General features: G+C 37.2%; 1 pseudogene; it reads left to right on the top strand.

Annotated features, from left to right (window-relative positions):
* The first annotated feature begins 4,455 nt into the window (after nucleotides 1-4,455).
* LOC129496963 (uncharacterized) overlaps nucleotides 4,456-21,627 on the top strand; it is a 63,386-nt pseudogene continuing 46,214 nt past the window's right edge.

Genomic DNA, 21,627 nt, shown 5'->3' with positions numbered 1-21,627 from the left:
GCAAATGATAAAAGTAAAAAAAAATTAAAATTAAAAAACACAAGGAAACAACCCATTACACAAATATACAAACAGAACAGGGCTACAGCCTGGGTGAAGCCAAGGGAACTCTGTTAGGAAGGGAGGTCAGGGAAGGCTTTTTTGAGGAGGTGACATTTAGACTCAGATGGGATGATGTGACGGAGGGGATGGGGCAAAGGTCCAGGCAGAGAATATAATGAGCACTCAGGCATCCAGGCAGGACCTACTTGGGCATTTAAAGAAAAGCAAGGGAACTTGTGTCCAGAGCAGAATAATCAGATGGTGAACCACAAGAGAAAGTTTGAGAGAGGCAGATAGGAGCCAGGTTACATAAAGCCTGGAAAGGAATTTGATTTTATTCTAAGTAAAGAGAAGCCATCAGAGAGATTTGACCACATAACCTGATTTGCGATTTAAAAAGATTGCTTGGCTTCTGCATGGACAGTAGTCAGTAAGGGGAAAAAAGTAAAGGGATTAGGAAGCAGGGAGGCCACTGCAGAATGTAGGCGAGAGATGGTGGTGGCTTAAGACCAATATCAAGAAATGAATGACAGCTCATTTTGAAGCTCTGTGTTTGTGTTTGTGTGTGTTTTAGAGTGTTGTACAATCCAAGTGCATGAAATTCACTCTAAAAAAAGATTCGCAGAACAGAAAGGTGACCACGTTATAGGTCGGAGGTGATATTTCCTAATATTTTATGGAATATCTTGATTCCTCTAGAACTGTCAATTCATTGTTGAATAGTGATTCTTTAGAAAGACGTAGTTTTTTGAAGATATGTACAAAAATAGAAAGCTAAACAGAAAAACACAACCATTAGTAGGCAAGTAAGATACATTTCCATCTTGGATGTTTAGCTTCATCCTGTTAAACATGTTTTGGGACAGTCTACTCACAAAAGGTTTGTAGGTAGTTGTGCTTAAGTAGAGGGAGATCAAGGGGTTCCAAGGACAATACGAAAAGAATAAGATAAGAATTTTACTTATTTTTAAATCAATGGAAATGCATGGCAAAAAATGTACTTTGTCTCTTAGGGATCCATTGCATATATCAGAGAATGTAGCGAGTTATATATCCTGAGCATCGGCCCCAGTCAGAACTTGATTGGTTTTACATGTCAGCTACTTAGGAGATATTTGGTCTTGGCAAGTTATTTACCTTGCTGAGCTTCACATTTTGTCCTGTACTTTTATTTTTAAGACTTAATTTTTTTTTTTTAGAGCAGCTTTAGCTTTCCAGCAAAATTGAAGGGAAAGTATGGAGATTTCTCATTATATGGTCTTCTCCCACATATACAGAGACTTCCCCATTGTCAACATGCCTGCCAAAGTGGGACATGTGTTACAACTGATGAACCTATATTGATGCATCATCATTCAAAGTACATAGTTCACATTTAGGCCCACTCTAAGTTTTGTACCTTTTGTGGGTTTGGACAAACATATAATGACATGTAGCCATCATTATAGTACCATACAGAGTATTGTCACTACCCTAAAAAATCCTCTGTACTCCTCCTATCCACCTTTTCTTCTCCCCCTCCTTCCTAACCGCTGGTATAACCACTGAGCTTTTGTTTGTTTTCTACATGGTTTTGCCTTTTCCAGAAAGTTATGTAGTTGGAATTATACATTATGTTGCCTTTTCTGATTGGCTTTTTTCACTGAGTAATATGTATTTTAGTTTTCTCCATATCTTTTCATGGCTTGATAGCTCATTTCTTCTTAGCACTAAATAATTTTCCATTGTATGGATGTACCACAGTTTTATTATCCATTCACCTACTAAAAGACTAGTTTTGGCAATTATGCATAAGGCTGTTCAAGACATTTCTGTGCAGGTTTTCATGTGGACATAATTTTCAACCCCTCTGGATAAATACCAAGAAGTATGATTGCCGGATTTTACGCTGGGTATGTTTAGTTCCATAAGAAACTGCCACACCATCCTCCAAAGTAATTGTACCATTTGGCATTTCCATCAACAATGAGAATTCCTCTTGCTCTACATCTTCACCAACATTTGTTATTATCAGTGTTCTGGCAAAAACACTGTAGTATTTGACTGTTGTTTTAATTTGCATTTTCTTGATGATATATAATGTTTAACATCTTTCCATATGTTTATTTGCCATCTATATATCTTCAGTGAGATATCTGTTCAATCTTTTGTCATTTTTTTAAAAAATTAAGATATTTGTTTTCTTACTGTTGAATTTTAAGTGTTTTGGTTTTGGGGGTTTTTTGTTTGTTTTGTTTTTTGCATAACAGTATTTTATCAGATATGTCTTTTGCAAATATTTTCTCTCAGTCTGTCTTTCATTCTGTTGACAGTGTCTTTTGTGGAGCAGAAAATTTTTATTTTAATAAAGTCCAGCTCATCAGTGTTTTTCATTAATCCTGCTTTTAATATATCAAAAAAGTTGTTGCCAAACTATATTTTTCTCCTATATTATCTTTTAGGAAGCCTATATATAGCTGCATATTTTGCATTTAGGTATGTGATCCATTTTGTGTTAAATTTTGTGAATGGTTTAAGATCCGTGCTTATTTTTATATATATTTTTTCTTACGCGGGGTATTCAGTTATTCCAGTATCATATGTTAGAATGGCTGTTTTCTTTCCTTTGTATTGCCTTTACTCCATTTTCAAAGATCAGTTGATTACACTTATGTGGGTCTATTTCTGGATTTTCAATTATGTTCCATTGATCTATCTCTATTCTTCCACCAGTAACATACTATCCTGGTCACTGTGCTTATAGTAAGTCCTAAAGTCAGGTAGTGTCAGTTTTTTCAATTTATTTTTTTCTTCTCCCTCAATTTTGTGTTGGTTATATGGCTTCTTTGCCTCTCCGTATAAACTTTAGAATCAGTTGAGCAGGAGTGCTGGGTGGCATAGTTGATTAAGCAACTGCCTTCTGGTCAGGTCATGATCTTGGAGTCCTGGAATTGAGCCCTGTGTCAGGCTCCCTGCTCAGCAGGGAGTCTTCTTTTCCCTCTCTCTCTGCCCTTCCCCTGTTTGTATTTCTCTCTCTTTCTCAAATGAATAAAATATTTACAAAAAAAGAATTAATTTAACAATATCCACCAAATAAATTGCTGGACTTTTAATTGGAATTTCATAGAATCTGTAGATCAGGATGGGAACTGATCTTTGGGCAATACTGAGTCTTCCATGAATATGGAATATCTCTCCACTTATTTCATTTTTCTTTCATCAGAGTTTTGTAGTTTTCCTGTCTTGATCTGGTACATATTTTATTTGATTATACTTTAGTATTTAATTTTTTAGAGTATTAATGTAAATGGCATTGGGATTTTAATTTTAAATTCTACTTGTTCAGTGCTGGCTTCATTTTTATCATCCATAAAACTGTGTTGTTTTATATAAGGTTTTGTAAAGAGCGCTATTCATACATGGAAATCATACGACATATTGTGTGGCAAGAAATAAACCTTCAGTAAGAAGTAGTTATATTATTAGCATCACTGCATTATATTATTGTTAACATTACTCAGCTACTAGACCAGCAATTCACAAAGAGTCAAAACAAATGAGGAGAACTTAGTTTTCTTTGAGTTGTACCTGAGAATAAAAAATATATAAATATTCTCAGCCCTCTGCTTTCTTGAAAAGATTTTTTACCCAATATCTCTTGCATTGTCTTCAGGACATGAGTTTCATGCGGACATATTAAGGACTGAATGTGTTTCTTCCCAGCCCCCATTTATGTGCTAAGGCCATAACCCCAAGTGTGCCTGTATTTAGAGATACAGCATTTAAGAAGGTAATTAAAGTTAAATAAGATCATAAGGATGGGTTCTTAATCTAATAGGACTGTTATCCTCATAATAAGAAGAAACAATAGCAGACATACACACATAGAAAGATAAGGCCATGTGAGGATAAAGCCAGAAGATGGACATTTGAAAGATAAAGAGAGACGATTCACTAGAAAACAACCCTCCTGGCACCTTGATTTGTGAGAAAATACATTTGTTTTTAAGCCACCCAGTCTGTGATATTTTGCTATGGCAGCTCTAGCAGACTGATACAAATTGTGGCACTGACAGTGATTCTAGAGGAACAGAATCTTAAGGATGAATTTTCTGGCATGGTTCTGGTTTTCTAGAATAGCTGTTTCAGTCTAATCTGAATCATAAAAGTAAAGTCACAGCCCTTCAACCAGGTTCCAGACTTGAGACAGTTTACACACCCGGAAACCCTTGAGTGAAGGGGAAGCCAGGACCCCTTGAGGAGGGACCCCCTGTATATTACCAAAAATATATATTGTGAATCTTTCTCCAAGCCTTCTTCAAAGGAACTTGTGGCCTTTTTCTAGGACAAATGTGCACTGAGGAAAAGGAAATAATCAGACCTTTCAGAAATTACTGGACCCTGGCCTTGAACTTATACTAATCCAGACATAAAATGTCATTGCTGTTCACCAGTCAGAGTCAGGGCTTAGGGAGGTCAGGTGATCAAGGGAGTTTGGGCTCAGGTCCATCTCACAGTGAACTCAACGGATACCTGAACCCCTCTGTGGTTATTTTCCCACTTCCAGATTGCAGAATTGGAATAGATATCCTCAGGAACTGGCACAATTTCCACCCTGGTTCTTGACTTGTGGAGTAAGGACTACGATGATGGGAAAGGCCACGGAGAAGCCATTATGACTGTCTCTACTTAGAAAAACAGTTAACCAAAAGCAATATGGCATTCTCGGAGGGATTACAGAGATTAGTGCCACCATCAAGACTTGAAAGATTCAGGAGTGGTGATTTCTACTGCATCTACTTCCCCATTCAATTGTCTAGATGGCCTGTGCTGAAGGCAGATGGACCTCAGAGAATGACAGTGGATTATTAAAAGCTTAATCGGGTGGTGACTCCAACTGCAGATGCCATGCCAAATGTGGTCTGATTTCTTGAGGAAAGCAACACATCCTCTAATACCTAGTATGCATCTATTGATCTGGCAAATGTTGTTTTTCTTTCCCCCCACACTTGTCAGTAAGGACCATCAGAAGCAGTTTGCTTTCAGCTGACAAGGCCAGCAATACATCTCTATTCTCTTACCTCAGGGATATATTAGCTCTCCAATTCTGCATTTTAATTTAGTTTGCAGGGGTCTTGATCACTTTTCCCTTCCATTAGATATCACACTGGTCTGTTACATTGATGGCATTATGCTAATTGGATCTAGTGAGCAGGAAGTAGCAACTACTCTAGACTTACTGGTAAGACATTTATGTGCCAGAAGGTGAGAATAAATTCAACAGAGATTCAGGGTCTTTTAACTCAGTGAAATTTTCAGGAGACCAGTGGAATGAGGCATGTTGAGTCTCCTTTCTAAGGAGAAAGATAAGTTACATCTAGTCCCTCCTATAATGAACACAGGCACAATGCCTAATGGGCCTCTTTGGATTTTGGAAGCAACATAGTCCTAATTTGGGTATGTTACTCTGGCCCATTTGCTGAGTGACCCAAAAAGCTCCTAGTTTTGATGGGGACTCAAAATAAGAGAAGGCTTTGCAACAAGGCCAAGCTGCCATGGAAACTGCTCTGCCACTTGAGCCACATGATCCAGCAGATCCAATGGTGCTTGAAGTTTCAGTGGCAGACAGGAATGCTGTTTGGAGACTCTGGCTGGACCCAGCAGGTAAATCACAGAGCAAGCCCTTAGGATTTTGGAGCAAGGCCCTGCCATCCTCTGAAGATAACTACTCTCCTTTTGAGAATACCAGCCATGATGGCATGAGAGCTACAGATATAAGAATTGTAATTATCATTAATATTTCCTCCCCATTTTGTTATGAATATTTGTGTATGTGTATCAAATGTATATTCCCTCTCTTATCCCCTTATTGTGTAGTATAAGATGTATTTACATATCATAGTATTTAATATTGTTAACTTTACATTATAGTATTTAAGTTATGAGATGTCAAGAAAAACAGTGGATATCAACCAAGGATTATGCATCCTCTTCTGGGGACAGAGACAGTGTGTTTTCAGTTGTATGCAGGATTGTTTTATCATGTTAGGTGAAAGTATGACTGTTATTATCTTTATATAGAGATTAAATACGGTTCAAAGAGATGCATATGGGTGGTAAGTTGACAAGGGGTGGACTCTTGATGGTCACTGTGTCAACATGGAAAGTGCTTTGAATGAATTTGACATTTCAATTAGTGAACTTTGAGTAAAGCAGGTTGCCCTCCATAATGTGAGTGGGTTTCATCCAATCAGTTGAAGGCCTGAATTATCTCAAAAAGATGGCCTCCCTGATCAAGACAGAATTGTCTAGTAGACTGACTTTAGACATCATCTGCACCTTTGGCTCTCCTAGATCTCTAGGCTGCTGCTTTCAGACTGAAACTATATCATTGGCTCTGCTGGTCTCAAGCCTACTGGTTCACCATGCAGATTTGAGCTTATTCCTTATAAAATATCATGCAACACACACACACACACACACACACACACACACACATCCTATTGGTTTTGTTTCTCTGGATGACTCTAATACACAATATCATACACTCTAGGCAAGAGGAAAATACTTATCTTGGCAAAATTAAATGCATTAATAGACATCTATCATTTCAAGAGTTTTGTCACACTTTTTAAAAGATTTTATTAATCAATTTGTTTATTTATTTATTTATTTATTTATTTATTTATTTATTTATTTAAAGAGCGAGAGCATGAGCAGGGGGAGGGATTGAGGAAGAGGCAAAAAGAGAATCTTCAAGAAGATTCCATGCTGAGTGCAGAGCCTGGCGAGGGGTTCCATATCAGGACTCTGAGACCATGACCATGAGCCAAAACCAAGAGTCAGATGCTTAACTAACTGAAACACCCAGGGGTCCCTCTTGTCACACTATTTAAGAAGCGCTTCATGTCTTAGAAAGTAGGATTTGAAGCCAAAGACTAAAGTTGGAAGCAGGGGTCTCTCTTCATTACTATGTTGTATAAGTGGGGAAGTTCATTTCACTTTTCTGAGATTTACTTTCTAAAATGAAAATAATAATATTTACCTAAAAGTGTTCTTTAAAGAATTGAATATACTAAGACTATATATACATCAGATATATATATACAAAACATACACATAACATATGCATATAAAAATATATAAAATATACATATAGTTAAAGGTTAAACTAAATGATATCACAATATTTTACAGTCAGAACATCTGAATACTGGCAACTTTAGGTATGTCAATATAAACTACATTTAAAAGAAAATATAACCCAAATTTCAAATCACACAAAACAAATGAAGTATAAAAATGTTGTTATTGACATCAAGTCATGCCTGTAATTATTTCTTATTAATAAGCATGATTAGTATAGCTTTTTGAGCACTTACTAGGGACCAGATACTGAAACTCACTATTTCAGTTAATCCCCTCAAACAACCTTAAACATCAGGGATGCTGATCATTTGCCTTACATCATAGAAGAGAAGCAAAGACATAAAATAAGGCCCTGAAGGCCACAATTTGTAAATAGTCAAGTCAGAATCTTAAACCTAGGTAATCTGATACCACAACTGAAACTCTTAGCGGTTATGCTTCACTGCCTCGGCAGCAAGTTCAATTAGGACAAAAATGACTTATTTCTAGATACCTACTAGTCAGAATCGTCAGTGAGTCCTCAATCCAGTTTCCTGCTGCTTTTTCTGAACTGTGCCCAGAATTGAATCACACCCAACTCCTCTCACTTCTGCCTCTACCAGTAAACAAAATACCATCACCTGCCATCCATCCCCAGCCCTCCTTCTGTTGGCACTGTGGATGAGCTTTGGTATTCCTCACACAAATGTAAAAAGTCATTTTGGTTCTTTAACAATAGAATGACCTGTCCATTTTAAAATTTCATTAGGAAATACATCCCAAGGCGAGGATGTGATGAACTCCAGTGATACATGAATCCAGGGAGGCAGAAAAGTGTTGGGAAGAGAATGGGCACCCCTTGTTCCAGCAACGCAAGAAACAGGGTTTAGTGAGAATGGATGTCTATATGAGCAGCATAAAGAGACTCTCAGTAAAGGCTTAAAGCTCCCATGGCTTCAGGAGGCTATAATTCACCAGTTCAGTAACAAAGGCCACAAGGCTAAAGCTAAAAATAGGAAGAGGAAAAGTAAAGTTCTTTGAGGAGAATTAAATCATCAAGTTCAAGGTTGTGGGGGGGGCAGGCTGGAGAGTAAGGGAGGAGGGATATATTTTCTCATATTTCTTGACAGCTTGAAATCTTTAATGTAACAGGAGAATGTGAAAGGCGAGCATATTTTTATTTCACAAAGCCCTTCTTGATTGGCTACCGAATACAATTACAAAGGCAAAATTGAGACTAATTCTGCAATCTCTAGTCTAAACCAACTTAAAATCAATGGTCCACTGCAGATTCCCCCATGGGGGAAAGTAAAGTCAAGAGAGACTGGCATGGCGAAGTAGGTCATGGATGTCTGTGCTCTCGAGTCTGTTCCTCTATCCATCAAGCTGATAGGCACAAATAAATTAAGAAAAAAAAAAAAAAACACCAAAAGAACTGCTCTGTGAATGGTTCCTGATTACAGCAGAAGGCATTGTTGAGAAAGGAAATGAGGCCTGAATAGGAAAGAGATTACAGTTCATCTACCAGATGCACTACAGGGCTTGGCGTGTTTCATTTTCCCTTTCTCAAGATTTCTTTACTTCAGCGACTTGAACAATTCTATTGATGAGCTCATCCGTCGTCCTCTATCCTAGCCCACAGGTGGTTTTCAAATGTTACTGTACATAAGAACCACCCAGGGTTGTTGTCTAAAGGCAGATTCCTTGGTCTCAGTCTCAGAGATTCTTATCCATCATTTGGGGGTGGACCCTAAGATTAGGTATTTATCAAGTATTCCAGCTGTTTCTATGCAGGTCATTTGTGGGCCATGCTTTTAGAAATGTCACTAAGGTTAGTCCATGTATATGCATATGTGTATATAAAAGTTATATCATTTGTATTTGTATGCACAAAAATAGTGCTGTTTGTATTCAACATAAATAATATCACAAGAAAGCTTATCTTGGGTTTCCTCCCTTCACCTCCATACCCTGTCAGCACTGTCCCCAGGATTGCAAATGATAAATCTACATGATCAAAGGTAGTTTGTTTGTTCATTTAAGTATTTGGATTTTTTTTCCATTTTTATCGAGAAACGATTGTCAAGCACCATTGTATAAGTTAAAGGTACACAGCATGATGATTTTATTTCTGATATAGAGAAATGATGACCACAATAGGTTTCATTAAGATCTATCAACACATCCAGATAAAATAAAAAGAAAGGAAAAGAATTTCCTTGTGATGAGAAGACTTAGGATTTATCCTCTTGACAGCTTTCCTGTATGTCTTACAGCACTCTTAGCAGCAGTCATCCTGTTATACCTGCCATCCCCAGTACTTATTTGTATTATAACTGGAAGTTTTTACCTTTTGACCACCTTTCTCCAACCCCCCCCCGCAATTTTAAAATGTAATTTATATCTGAACATTTACCATGCTATCTAGATTAGCTTATCTATTAGCCAATTTCTGAGTATTAATTGCTGATGTAATTATTGACAGTCAAACTGAAGACTTTTACTCTGGAACAATATTTTTATGCAGTTTTTTCGGCATAATAAGGTGACAATTCTTATGTTTACCAGTCGCTCTTCTCTGTTTATTTTTTAAAAGCAATTAACCATTCATTGCAGAAATACTTTTAATTAACATGCTTTCCCACTCCTAACCTCAGAAATATGTGAAACACAAACAAAACAAATTGATAATGAAAACTAAAAGTTTTGACAACTTAAATAGGTATTCCTCATGTTGTGTGTTAGTTTATGAATCACTGCATGGAAATAAAACTAGATGAGTAATGAATATGGAATAGGTTAATAAACAGAACAATCCTTTAATCTCCTTAGGGAAGTCTTTGGTGAGTTCTCATTGTTTTGTTGGAAAATTTAGGGAAAAAATCAGTATACATACATTTTTTAAAATCCACCAATGTCACTGAGTAGAACGGCAACGATCATTCCTTTCACCCCCCACCCTTTCTTATTTATTCAGGGCTCACCATATGAAATGTGCCTAATAACTATGTATGGTTATTGAAGAAAGTCACTAATTTGGCTAAGTGGAAGAGATACAGTTTGAATCCATAATATAATCTTATTATTATATTCAGTATCATAAATTAGCGAATGTCATATACAAGTCCCACTAGACATAACTAATAATTTAGCTAAAATTTTGATGTTTATAGATTTATGCTTATGGAGGCTCTGAACTTCAAGGGTTCTCAAACTGCCTGCTGTGAAAACAACCTCAGATGGCCTCCTTCTCAGATCTGGAGCCTTGCTCAAGAACAACAACAACAACAACAAAAAAAAAAAAAAAAAAAAAAAACAAAAACAAAAACAAAACAAAACCAACCAATACACAGAAATAGGGAAAAGGTAGAACTAGGAAAACTGTGCACAGTCTCAGGGAAAGGCAAGTCCGCTGGGTGTGGGGCTGGATGGGTGTGGCATTACTAGCTTAACATGTGCTTCATTCCAATTAGATTACAGGAAAGTAGTATCTCCAAGGACCTTGGTTCCAAATTAGGTGAATTGCTTACACTTCCTGTTACTATATTCTGTACAGATGGAAGCATGATTAATGACTTAGCAGGGGAGAGGAAGATGAAGTGCAGGCCTGGAGCCCAGGGCACCAGGGGACACAGCTCTGGATCCTGCACTCCCCCAGGACAGGGGGAGGCCGGGAGGACACAGGACCTCGAGGATGCTCCCTCTGGGCAACCCGAGCCATGCAGGTCAGGGCCCCCGGCCCCCAGAGCATTCAGGCCCCTGCGGACTGAGAGCTGCAGGAGTTACTGCGGAAGCAGACTCTAAGGCTGCAGAGCTGGCCACCGCCAGTGCAGTTGTCCCTCCTGGTGTCACCCTGTGTCTGGGACGGAGTGGAGAGCCAGGGAACAGGGGCCTCACAGGATAAACAGCTCCCACTAAGCGGTGCACCTGGCAGGGGGCGAGGCAGCTCCCCCAGATGCACACGCCTGAGAATCAGCGCAGAAGGCCCCTCCCCCAGAAGACCTGCTGGAAGGACAGGGGAAGAGCAAGTTCTGGACTGGGCAGCGCTGGGAAGCTCCAGGGGAAGTCGAGGGATTTACAGTGTGAAGAAATTCACTTCAAGGAAGGTACCCCTCCTTGTTTTTTTTTTTTTTTTTTGTCTTCCTTTTTCCAGTAAACTCATTTTTAGCCACTCTACACTGAGCAAAATGACTAGAAAGAAGAACTCACCACAAAAGAAGTACTCTCTGACACAGACTTACAGAATTTGGATTACAATTCAATGTCAGAAAACCAATTCAGAAGCACAATTATAAAGCTACTGGTGGCTCTAGAGAAAAGCATAAAGGATTCAAGAGACTTCATGACTGCAGAATTTAGATCTAATCAGGCCAAAATTAAAAATCAATTAAATGAGGTGCAATCCAAACTGGAGGTCCTAACAACAAGGGTTAATGAGGTAGAAGAACGAGTGAGTGACATAGAAAACAAGTTGATGGCAAGGAAGGAAGCTAAGGAAAAAAGAGAAAAATCATGAGGAAAGGTAAAGGGAAATAAATGACAGCCTTAGAAGGAAAAATCTACATTTACTTGGGGTTCCAGAGGGCACCGAAATGGACAGAGGACCAGAAAGTATATTTGAATAAATCATAGCTGAGAACTTCCCTAACTTGGGGAGAGAAACAGGCATTCAGATTCAGGAGATAGAGAGGTCTCCCTAAAATCAATAAAAACCATTCAACACCTTGACATTTAATAGTGAGATTTGCAAATTCCAAAGATAAAGAGAAAATCCTTAAAGCAGCAAGAGACAAGAGAGCCCTAACTTATATGGGGAGAAATATTAGATTAACAGCAGACCTCTCCACAGAGACCTGGCAGGCCAGAAAGGGCTGGGAGGATATATTCAGGGCCCTAAATGAGAAGAACATACAGCCAAGAATACTCTATCCAGCAAGGCTCTCATTCAAAATGGAAGGAGAGATAAAGAGCTTCCAAGATAGGCAGAAACTGAAAGAATATGTGACCATCAAATCAGCTCTGCAAGAAATATTAAGGGGGACCCTGTAAAAGAAAGAAGAAGCCAAAAGAAATAAGCCACAAAAACAGGGACTGAATAGGTATTATGATGACACTAAATTCATATCTTTCAATAGTAACTCTGAACGTGAATGGGTTTAATGATCCCATCAAAAGGCGCAGGATTTCAGACTGGATAAAAAAGCAAGACCCATCTATTTGCTGTCTACAAGAGACTCATTTGATACCTAGGACATCTACAACCTGAAAATGAAAGGTTGGAGAACCATTTACCATGCAAATGGTCCTCAAAAGAAAGCAGGGGTAGAAATCTTCATATCAGATAAATTAAAGTTTATCCCAAAGACTGTAGTAAGAGATGAAGAGGGATACTATATCATACTTAGAGGATCTATCCAACAAGATGACCTAACAATCATGAATATTTATGCCCCTAATGTGGGAGCTGCCAAATATATCAATCAATTAAGAACCAAAGTAAAGACATACTTTGATAATACACTTATACTGGGAGACTTCAACACGGTGCTTTCTGCAAATGACAGATATTCTAAACACAACATCTCCAAAGAAAGAAGAGCTTTAAATGATACACTGGACCAGATGGATTTTACAGATATTTACAGAACTTTACGTCCAAATGCAACTGAATACAAATTTTTCTCAAGTACACATGGAACTTTCTCCAGAATAGACCACATACTGGGTCACAAATCAGGTCTTAACTGATACCAAAAGATTGGGATTGCCCCCTACATATTTTCAGACCATAATACATTGAAACCTGAACTCAATCACAGAAGAAATTTGGAAGAAATTTAAACACATGTAGATTATAGACCATCCTGCTAAAAGGTGAAAGAGTCAACCAGGAAATTAGAGAAGAATTAAAAAGATTCATAGAAACTAATTGAATGAAGATGCAACTGTTCAAAATCTTTGGGACACAGCAAAAGTAGTCCTGAAAGGGAAATACATTGCAATACAAGCATCCCTCAAAAAATTGGGAAAAAAAAATCAAGTACACAAGCTAACCTTGCACCTAAAGGAACTGGAGAAAGAACAGAAAATAAAACCTACACCCAGCAGAAGAAAGTTAATAAAGATTCAAGCAGAGCTCTATGAAATAGAGACCAGAAGAACTGTAGAACAGATCAACAAAACCAGGAGTTGGTTCTTTGAAAGAATTAATAAGATAGATAAACAATTAGCCAGATTTATTAAAAACAAAAAAGACTCTAATTAATAAAACCACAAATGAAAAAGGAGAGATCACAACCAATACCAAGGAAATACAAATGATTTTAAAAATATATCATGAGCAGTTATGTGCCAATAAATTAGGTAATCTAGAAGAAATTGATGCATTTCTAGAAAACCACAAACTACCAAAACTGGAACAGGAAAAAATAGAAAACCTGAACAGCCCAATAACCAGGAAGGAAATTGAAGCAGTCATCAAAAATCTCCCAAAACACAAAAGCCCAGGGCCAGATAGCTTCCCAGGGGAATTCTATCAAACATTTAAAGAAGAAACCATACCTATTCTACTAAAGCTGTTCCAAAAGATAAAAAGAGATGGAGTACTTCCAAACTCGTTCTATGAGGCCAGCATCACCTTAATTCTAAAACCAGACAAAGACCCCACCAAAAAGGAGAATTATACACCAATATCCCTGATGAACATGGATGCAAAAATTCTCAACAAGATACTAGCCAATAGGAACCAACAGTATATTAAGAAGATTATTCACCATGACCAAGTGGGATTTGTCCCCGGGATGCAAGACTGGTTCAACACTCATAAAGCAATCAATCTGGTTGATCATATCAGCAAAAGAAAAAACAAGAACCATATGATCCTCTTAATAAATGCAGAGAAAGCATTTGACAAAATACAGCATCGATTCCTGATCAAAACTCTTCAGAGTGTAGGGATAGAGGGAACATTCTTCAGCATTTTAAAAGCCATCTACGAAAAGCCCACAGCAAATATCATTCTCAATAGGGAAACACTGGGGGCCTTTCCCCTAAGATCAGGAACAAGACAGGGATGTCCACTCTCACCACTGCTATTCAACATAGTACTAGAAGTCAGCCTCAGCAATCAGAGAACAAAAAGAAATAAAAGGCATTCAGATTGGCAAAGAAGAAGTCAAACTCTCCCTCTTTGCAGATGACATGATACTGTACTAGAAAACCCAAAAGACTCCACCCCAATATTGCTAGAACTCATACAGCAATTTGGCAGTGTGACAGGATACAAAACCAATGCCCAGAAATCAGTGGCATTTCTATACACTAACAATGAAAAGAGAAAATTAAGGAGTCAATCCCATTTACAATTGCACCCAAAAGCATAAGATACCTAGGAATAAACCTAACCAAAGAGGTAAAGGATCTATACCCTAAAAACTACAGAACACTTCTAAAAGCAATTGAGGAAGACACAGATGGAAAAATATCCCATGCTCATGGATTGGAAGAATTAATAGTGTGAAAATGTCAATGCTTCCCAGGGCAATTTACACATTTAATGCAATCCCTATCAAAATACCATGGGCATTCTTCATAGAGTTGGAACAAATCATCTTAAGATTTGTGTGGAGTCAGAAAGGACCCTGAATAGCCAGGGGAATATTGAAAAAGAAAACCAGAGCCGGGACATCACAATGCCAGATTTCAAGTTGTACTATGAAGCTGTGGTCATCAAGACAGTGTTGCACTGGCACAAAAGCAGACAGAGATCCATGGAACAGAAGAGAGAACTCAGAAATGGGCCCTCAACTCTATGGTCAACTAATATTCAACAAAGCAGGAAAGACTATCCACTGGATAAACGACAGTCTCCTCAATAAATGGTGCTGGGAAAATTAGACAGCCACATGTAGAAGAATGAAACTAGACCATTCTCTTACACCATACACAAAGAAGATACACTCTAAATGATGAAAGATCTAAATGTGAGACAAGAACCCATCAAAATCCTAGAGGAGAACACAGGCAAAACCTCTTTTGAACTTAGCCACAGCAACTTCTTGCAAAATACATCTATGAAGGCAAGGGAAACAAAAGCAAAAATGAATTTTGGGGACTAATCAAGATAAAAAGCTTCTACACAGCAAAAGAAACAGTCAACAAAACTAAAAGACAACCTACAGAATGGGAGAAGATATTTGCAAAGAACATATCAGATAAAGGGCTAGTATCCAAGATCCGTAAAGAACTTATTAAACTCAACAGCAAAGAAACAAACAATCCAATCATGACATGGGCAAAAGACATGAACAGACATTTCACAGAGGAAGACATAGGCATGGCCAACAAGCACATGAGAAAATGCTCCGCATTCCTTGCCATCAGGGAAATACAAATCTAAACCACAATGAGATCCCACATCACAACAGTGAGAATGAGGAAAATTAACAAGACAGGAAACAACAACTGTTGGAGAGGATGCGGAGAAAGGGGAACCCTCTTGCACTGTTGGTGGGAATGTGAACTGGTGCAGCCACTCTGGGAAACTATGTGGAGGTTCTTCAAAGAGTCATAAATAGATCTGCCCTATGACCCAGCAACTGCACTGCTGGGGATTCACCCCAAAGATACAGATGCAATGAAACGCCGGGACACCTGCACCCTGATGTTTCTAGCAGCAATGTCCACAATAGCCAAACTGTGGAAGGAGCCTCGGTGTCCATCAAAAGATGAATGGATAAAGAAGATGTGGTCTATATATACAATGGAATATAATTCAACCATTAGAAATGACAAATACCCACCATTTGCTTCAACATCAATGGAACTGGAGGGTACTATGCTGAGTGAAATAATTAAATCAGAGGACAAACATATGGTCTCCTTCATTTGGGGAATATAAAAAATAGTGAAAGGGAATAAAAGGGAAAGGAGAGAAAATGAGTGGGAAATATCAGAGAGGGAGACAACATGAGAGACACCTAACTCTGGGAAACGAACAAGGGGTAGTGGAAAGGTAGGTGGGTGAGGGTTTGGGGTCACTGGGTGATGGGCACTGAGGGGGGCACTTGACAGGATGAGCACTGGGTGTCATGCTATATGCTGCAAATCAAACTCCAATAAAAAATATACAAAGTTATGAGAAGCTAAGAAGAAAAATTCTAAATAATTGATTCTGCCGCTTCTAAGGAGAAAAATCAGGAGGAAAATATAATGAAATTAATAGTTAAACTGAGCTTTATGGACAGTAGGTAATAATAATTATCCTTGACAAAATTGGTGATACTCAAAAGCATATGCAAATTCTTATGTAACCACAAGCCATAGAGTTTTAACAAAGATCAGGCATAGCCAATTCATTTTCAAGAATCCTAAGTCATATAAAATAGATGCAAGCAGCATTAGTAAAACTGTTAATGCTAAAAAGAAAAAAAAATCAAATGAGACATTGTGAAAAAAGTCTCGCATATGTAATCCGAGTATCAGATTGAAAGGAGAGTATAAAAGAGGGAAGCTAATATTTTAATAGATTCTGATCTCAACATTTTCAAATCTAATTTTCAAAATATCAATCAACAGAGTCAAGGCCTATAAAGCCTCAAGAGGTATAAGTACAAAGAGTGCATGTAGGCATATCATGGTAAAACTTCTGAAAACCAATGAAAAAGAGAAAGTGTTAAAAACAACACCACTGCCACCACCCAGAAGGGGAGTTTGGGAAGATGATAGGTGAAGGAGGACCCTGAACTCACCCTGTTCCATGTTTACAAACAAATATCATTCACATCCAAGCTAACAAACTCGAGAGCAATCCAATGACTGGCAAAACAAACTCCACAACTAGATACAGAGAAGAAGCTGCCTCTAGAAGTTTGAGAAAGTCAGGAAGGCAGAGGGAAGCTGCCCCCAAGAAGAAGGGAGCTGTGTGCATGAAGAGGGCAGAGAAACTGGGCCCTCACACAGGGAAGCTCACGTGGGGAAGCTCACTTCCAGGGCATTTGGCTTTGAAAACCAGACGGGCTGAATTCTGTGAACTTGTGTCACCGGTGGGACTTGGAGCCAGGAGCTGTAAGTCAATGGACTCAGCACTGGGCAAGCTGGGAAGGCAAGTGTTAGCTGGGTCTCTATCCTTAAAGACTCAGCAGTCTGCATGGAGGGACAACACTGGGGACAAATGGGAGAGAGATCTCTTCATTCTGATTTTGGAGCATCATGTTGGAGGACTTCTCAGAAAACTAAAGGGATTGCAGACAACATTTTCCTCTCCTACCCACCCCCCTGCCCCCAGTATAAACAATGGGCTACCTGCAGGAGGAGGTGGGGCTGTACAGACACTTGCTACTTAACCAGCTAGCAGTGCACCCCGCCCATGAGTTCTCCTGAGGACTCACCTACTCCAAGCCTGCTAGCCTTGGCCTTCTACTCAGAGCAAATTTTGTGAGCATGTGCATTCTGCCTAGCCTCTGAGTGCCTAGGTGTTGCACAGCCCCCAGCCACCACAGGGCTTCACCAGTTCTGGAATAGGGTGAGCGACCCAGCACAAATTCTGCAAAACCCACTGCCTGCCCCCAACTTCCCCCACAGGCACACCTCCCTCAGACCTGGCTTGCGTGGGTCGCCATGAACACCACAGAGAGTGAGTATACCCCACAACAGTCCGAGAGTCAATACAGATGAAGGAAGGAAAAGGAAAAGTGACTCAGACACAATAGCAGGGCATAAGCAACACACATAAGATATTCTGAAGTGCCAAGTTCTGGTGAACAGAACTGCAGGGTCCTCCAGAACCTCTTCTTCATAGAGTCACTACTTCCAAGAGCAAAAGACATAGCTGACTTTCCTAACACAGAAAAACAGGCAGAGAGAGACAGAAAAAAAAAAAGGATAGGACAGAGAAATTTATTCCAAAGGAAAGGACATGACAAGGCCACAGCCAGAAATCTAAGTAAAATAGATATAAGTAACATGCCTGATAGAATGTAGAATTAAAACACACAAAAGCATAGCAAAAAAATCATGATGAGCACTGTGTAATATACAGAATTATCAAGTCACTATGTTGTACAAAAGAAACTAATGTAACACTAAAGGTTTACTATATTCAATAAAAATAGATAGGTGATAGATATAGACACATGATAGATAGATAAATAGGATATGATATGTAAAAAAAAGTCTATTGGGAAATAAAGTGTTCCATAATATTTGCATTATAAGCAGTAAAAAAAATACTAGGTAGATCTTAATATGTAAAAGGTAAAGACTGTAATTTTTGGAGTAATAAATATCAGAAAAAAAGTTAATAAAATGAGGGGAATAGATTAACAAACATTACTTGATAATTCTAAAAGATTGCAGTTATAGAGAAAAAAAAAGACCATAAAAATATAAAACAAATGATGCCACAGTAGCCATAAAATCAAATGTATTAGGAATGATTAACTGTCATGGACTAAATACTTTAATATATTAATATATAAATATGACCATACAGAATAGCTAACCAAATACAACTCTGTTATCTTTACAAATACCATATTTTAAAGATAAAAACACACAAAAAAGATTGTAAATAAGAGGATGGAGTAAATGTTCCATGCAATCACTAAAAACAACAACAAAAACCCAGAAAAACAAAAACCATAGGTATAACTAATCAAATGTCTGAAAATTAGTCTGTAAAGAAAGAAGTAACTACTAAAGAGAAAGACATTTCATAATCATAAAGGGTCCACTGTATATAAAAATGTAACAATTGGACAGCCCTGGTGGCTCAGTGATTTAGCGCCTGCCTTCGGCTCAGGGCATGATCCTGGGGACCCAGGATCGAGTCCCATGTTGGGCTCCCTGCATGGAGCCTGCTTCTCCCTCTGCCTGTGTCTCTGCCTCTCTCTATATATCTCTCTCTGTCTGTCTCTCATGAATAAATGAATAAAAAAATCTTTTAAAAAACTAACAACTATAAACTTGTATGTACCTAAGAATGTAGCCTGAAAATGTATAAAGCGAGAGACAATGAACAGAAAGAAGAAATAAACAAATCAAAAATTATAGTTAGAGATTTTAACATATTTCTCTTACTACCTATTAAAAAGCAGGTATAAAAATCAGTAAGCATAAATGACATTTGCACTAATGATTAGCAAAATTACCCTAATTGATATGGATAGAACACTGCACTCATCAACTGAAGAATCAATATTTTTCAAATGCATACAGAATGTGTTCCAAAATACACCATATATTGAGCTATAAAGCACATCTGAAAAAGTTTCAAAGGATTGATCTCATACAAAGCATAGTCTCTTGTCACAGTGGAATGAAACTAGGAATCATTAGCAAAAAGTTCATAGAAAGTCCTCAAATGCTTGAAAATTAAGCAATGCATTTCCATATCACAACGAAAATTAAGATCTATTTTGAACTGAATTATAATGAAAATTAAATATAGCATAACTTTCAGAATGCAACTAAAGCTCTTACAGAAAAATGTACAGTCTTAAATGTATGTATTAGAAAATAGAAAAACTGGAAATACATAAGGCGAACATCATGTAAAGATAGTGGAAATAGAAGAGCAAATTAAAACCAAATACAGTGGAAGAGGGAAGTAAGCAAAATACTTGTTAAATGAAAAAAAAAAACAGAATAAAAAAATCAAGAAAGTTGAAAGTTAATTCTTTGAAAAGATCAATGATAATAATAAGACTCTTGGTGAGACTGAACAAGAAAAAGAGATAAAATGCATGTTACCTTTATTAGGAACACAATTGATCTGCAGACATTACAAAGTATGTAAGAAGATATGGTAATAGGTAAGAAGAATCTTTTTCCGTTGATAAACTTGAAAATTTTAAAAATATAAGTAAATTCCTTGTAAATAGCAACTTGTCAAAAAGGACAAGAATTGGAAAAATTCCTACATGCATTATTGAAACTGATCCCTAATCAAATACTTTCCTACAAGAACAATTTCAGACCCAGATGACCTCACAAGTAAATGCTTTTGTATTTTATTGGAGGAAATAACACTCATCTTTTACAAAGTCTTCCAGAGAATAGCTCAAGAGCACTTCCCAACACAATTTTTAAAAGTCACCTTAAAGGACATCAAAGCACTTTAAAGGACACTATAAGTGACAGAAATATTTTTAAAAGGGAAAAAATAGAGGCAATTTCTCTTATGAATATAGTTGAAAATTTCTAAACTGAATACAAACTCAAATTCAGAACTAAAACATCATTTCCAAGTATAGTTTATTCCAGAGATGCAAAATTGTTTCAACATTAGAAAATCAGTGTAATTCACCACATTAATAGAAGACTGAAGAAAACCACATGATCATCTTAGTGAATGCAAAGAAAGTATGTAATAGAATTAAACACCAATTCATGATTACCAAAAAATCCCAAACTCTTAGCATTCTTAAGAAAATAGGGAGAAATATTTCTTAATATGATAGAGATCATTTTTTAAAACCCTACAACAAATACTAGACTTAAAGGTAATTTAAAAAAATATTTCCCTCTGAGACTGTAAGAAGATACGGATGCTTGCTATCTTTGTAGTGATGGTTCTAAACAAAATAAGTCACAAAAAATAAATTAAAAGTATGAGAATTAGGAAAGAAGAATAATTGTCATTATGGGTAGATAATATGATTATTCAATGGACATTCAGAAATAACCCACACAGGGCTTTTGGAATTAAAATGTGAATTAAACAAGGTAACAAGATACAAGGTCAAAATACAAAATACCAATTGTATTTTTTAATATCAGCAAAAATCAATTAGAGCATAAAACAGAAGCTATACTATTTACAAGAGCATGAAAGAAACATCAAACACTTAGTAATAAATGTAATGAAAGGTATTGAAGAGCTGTATACATAAAACTAAAAACATTACAGAGAGAAATTAAAGATGACCTAAGTGCATGCAGGAATAAAGTGCTTATAGATTAGAAGAAACAATATTGTAAAGATGTCAATTCTTCCCAAATTGATCTATATATTCAAAGTCACTCCAATTAAAATCCCAGCAGCTATTTTTTTCTTTTTTTTAAAAGGAAGGCGATAAATTTTTTTCCCGAAAATTTATATCAGTAACATATGGAATTAATGTAGAAATTCTTAAAGAGAAAGAACAAAGTTGAAATAGTTGTAATAACAAGTATTGAGATATTATTTTTTTAATATAACCGTAGTCTAGAAAAATCCTACACAACTAATCCAAAGAAAGAGAATAGAACATTGAGTATAGACCCCTTACTTACATGTTAACCAGATTTATGGCACAGTGCCAAACAATGTTGTCAGAAAAAAATATCTAGTTAATAAATAAGGTTAATTAGATTTCCATATAAAAAGAAGCTCAAACTTGCTCCTCTCTGATATCATACAAAAATAAATCTCAGTATTATAGAGACCTAAATAGGAAAGACAGTAATACAGAGTTTCTAGAAGAAACAGCTCTTATC

Source organism: Nyctereutes procyonoides, unplaced genomic scaffold, assembly GCF_905146905.1.
Source record: "Nyctereutes procyonoides isolate TBG_1078 unplaced genomic scaffold, NYPRO_anot_genome, whole genome shotgun sequence".
NCBI classification, from domain to species: domain Eukaryota; kingdom Metazoa; phylum Chordata; class Mammalia; order Carnivora; family Canidae; genus Nyctereutes; species Nyctereutes procyonoides.
This window is presented reverse-complemented; position numbering and strand designations above follow the sequence as displayed.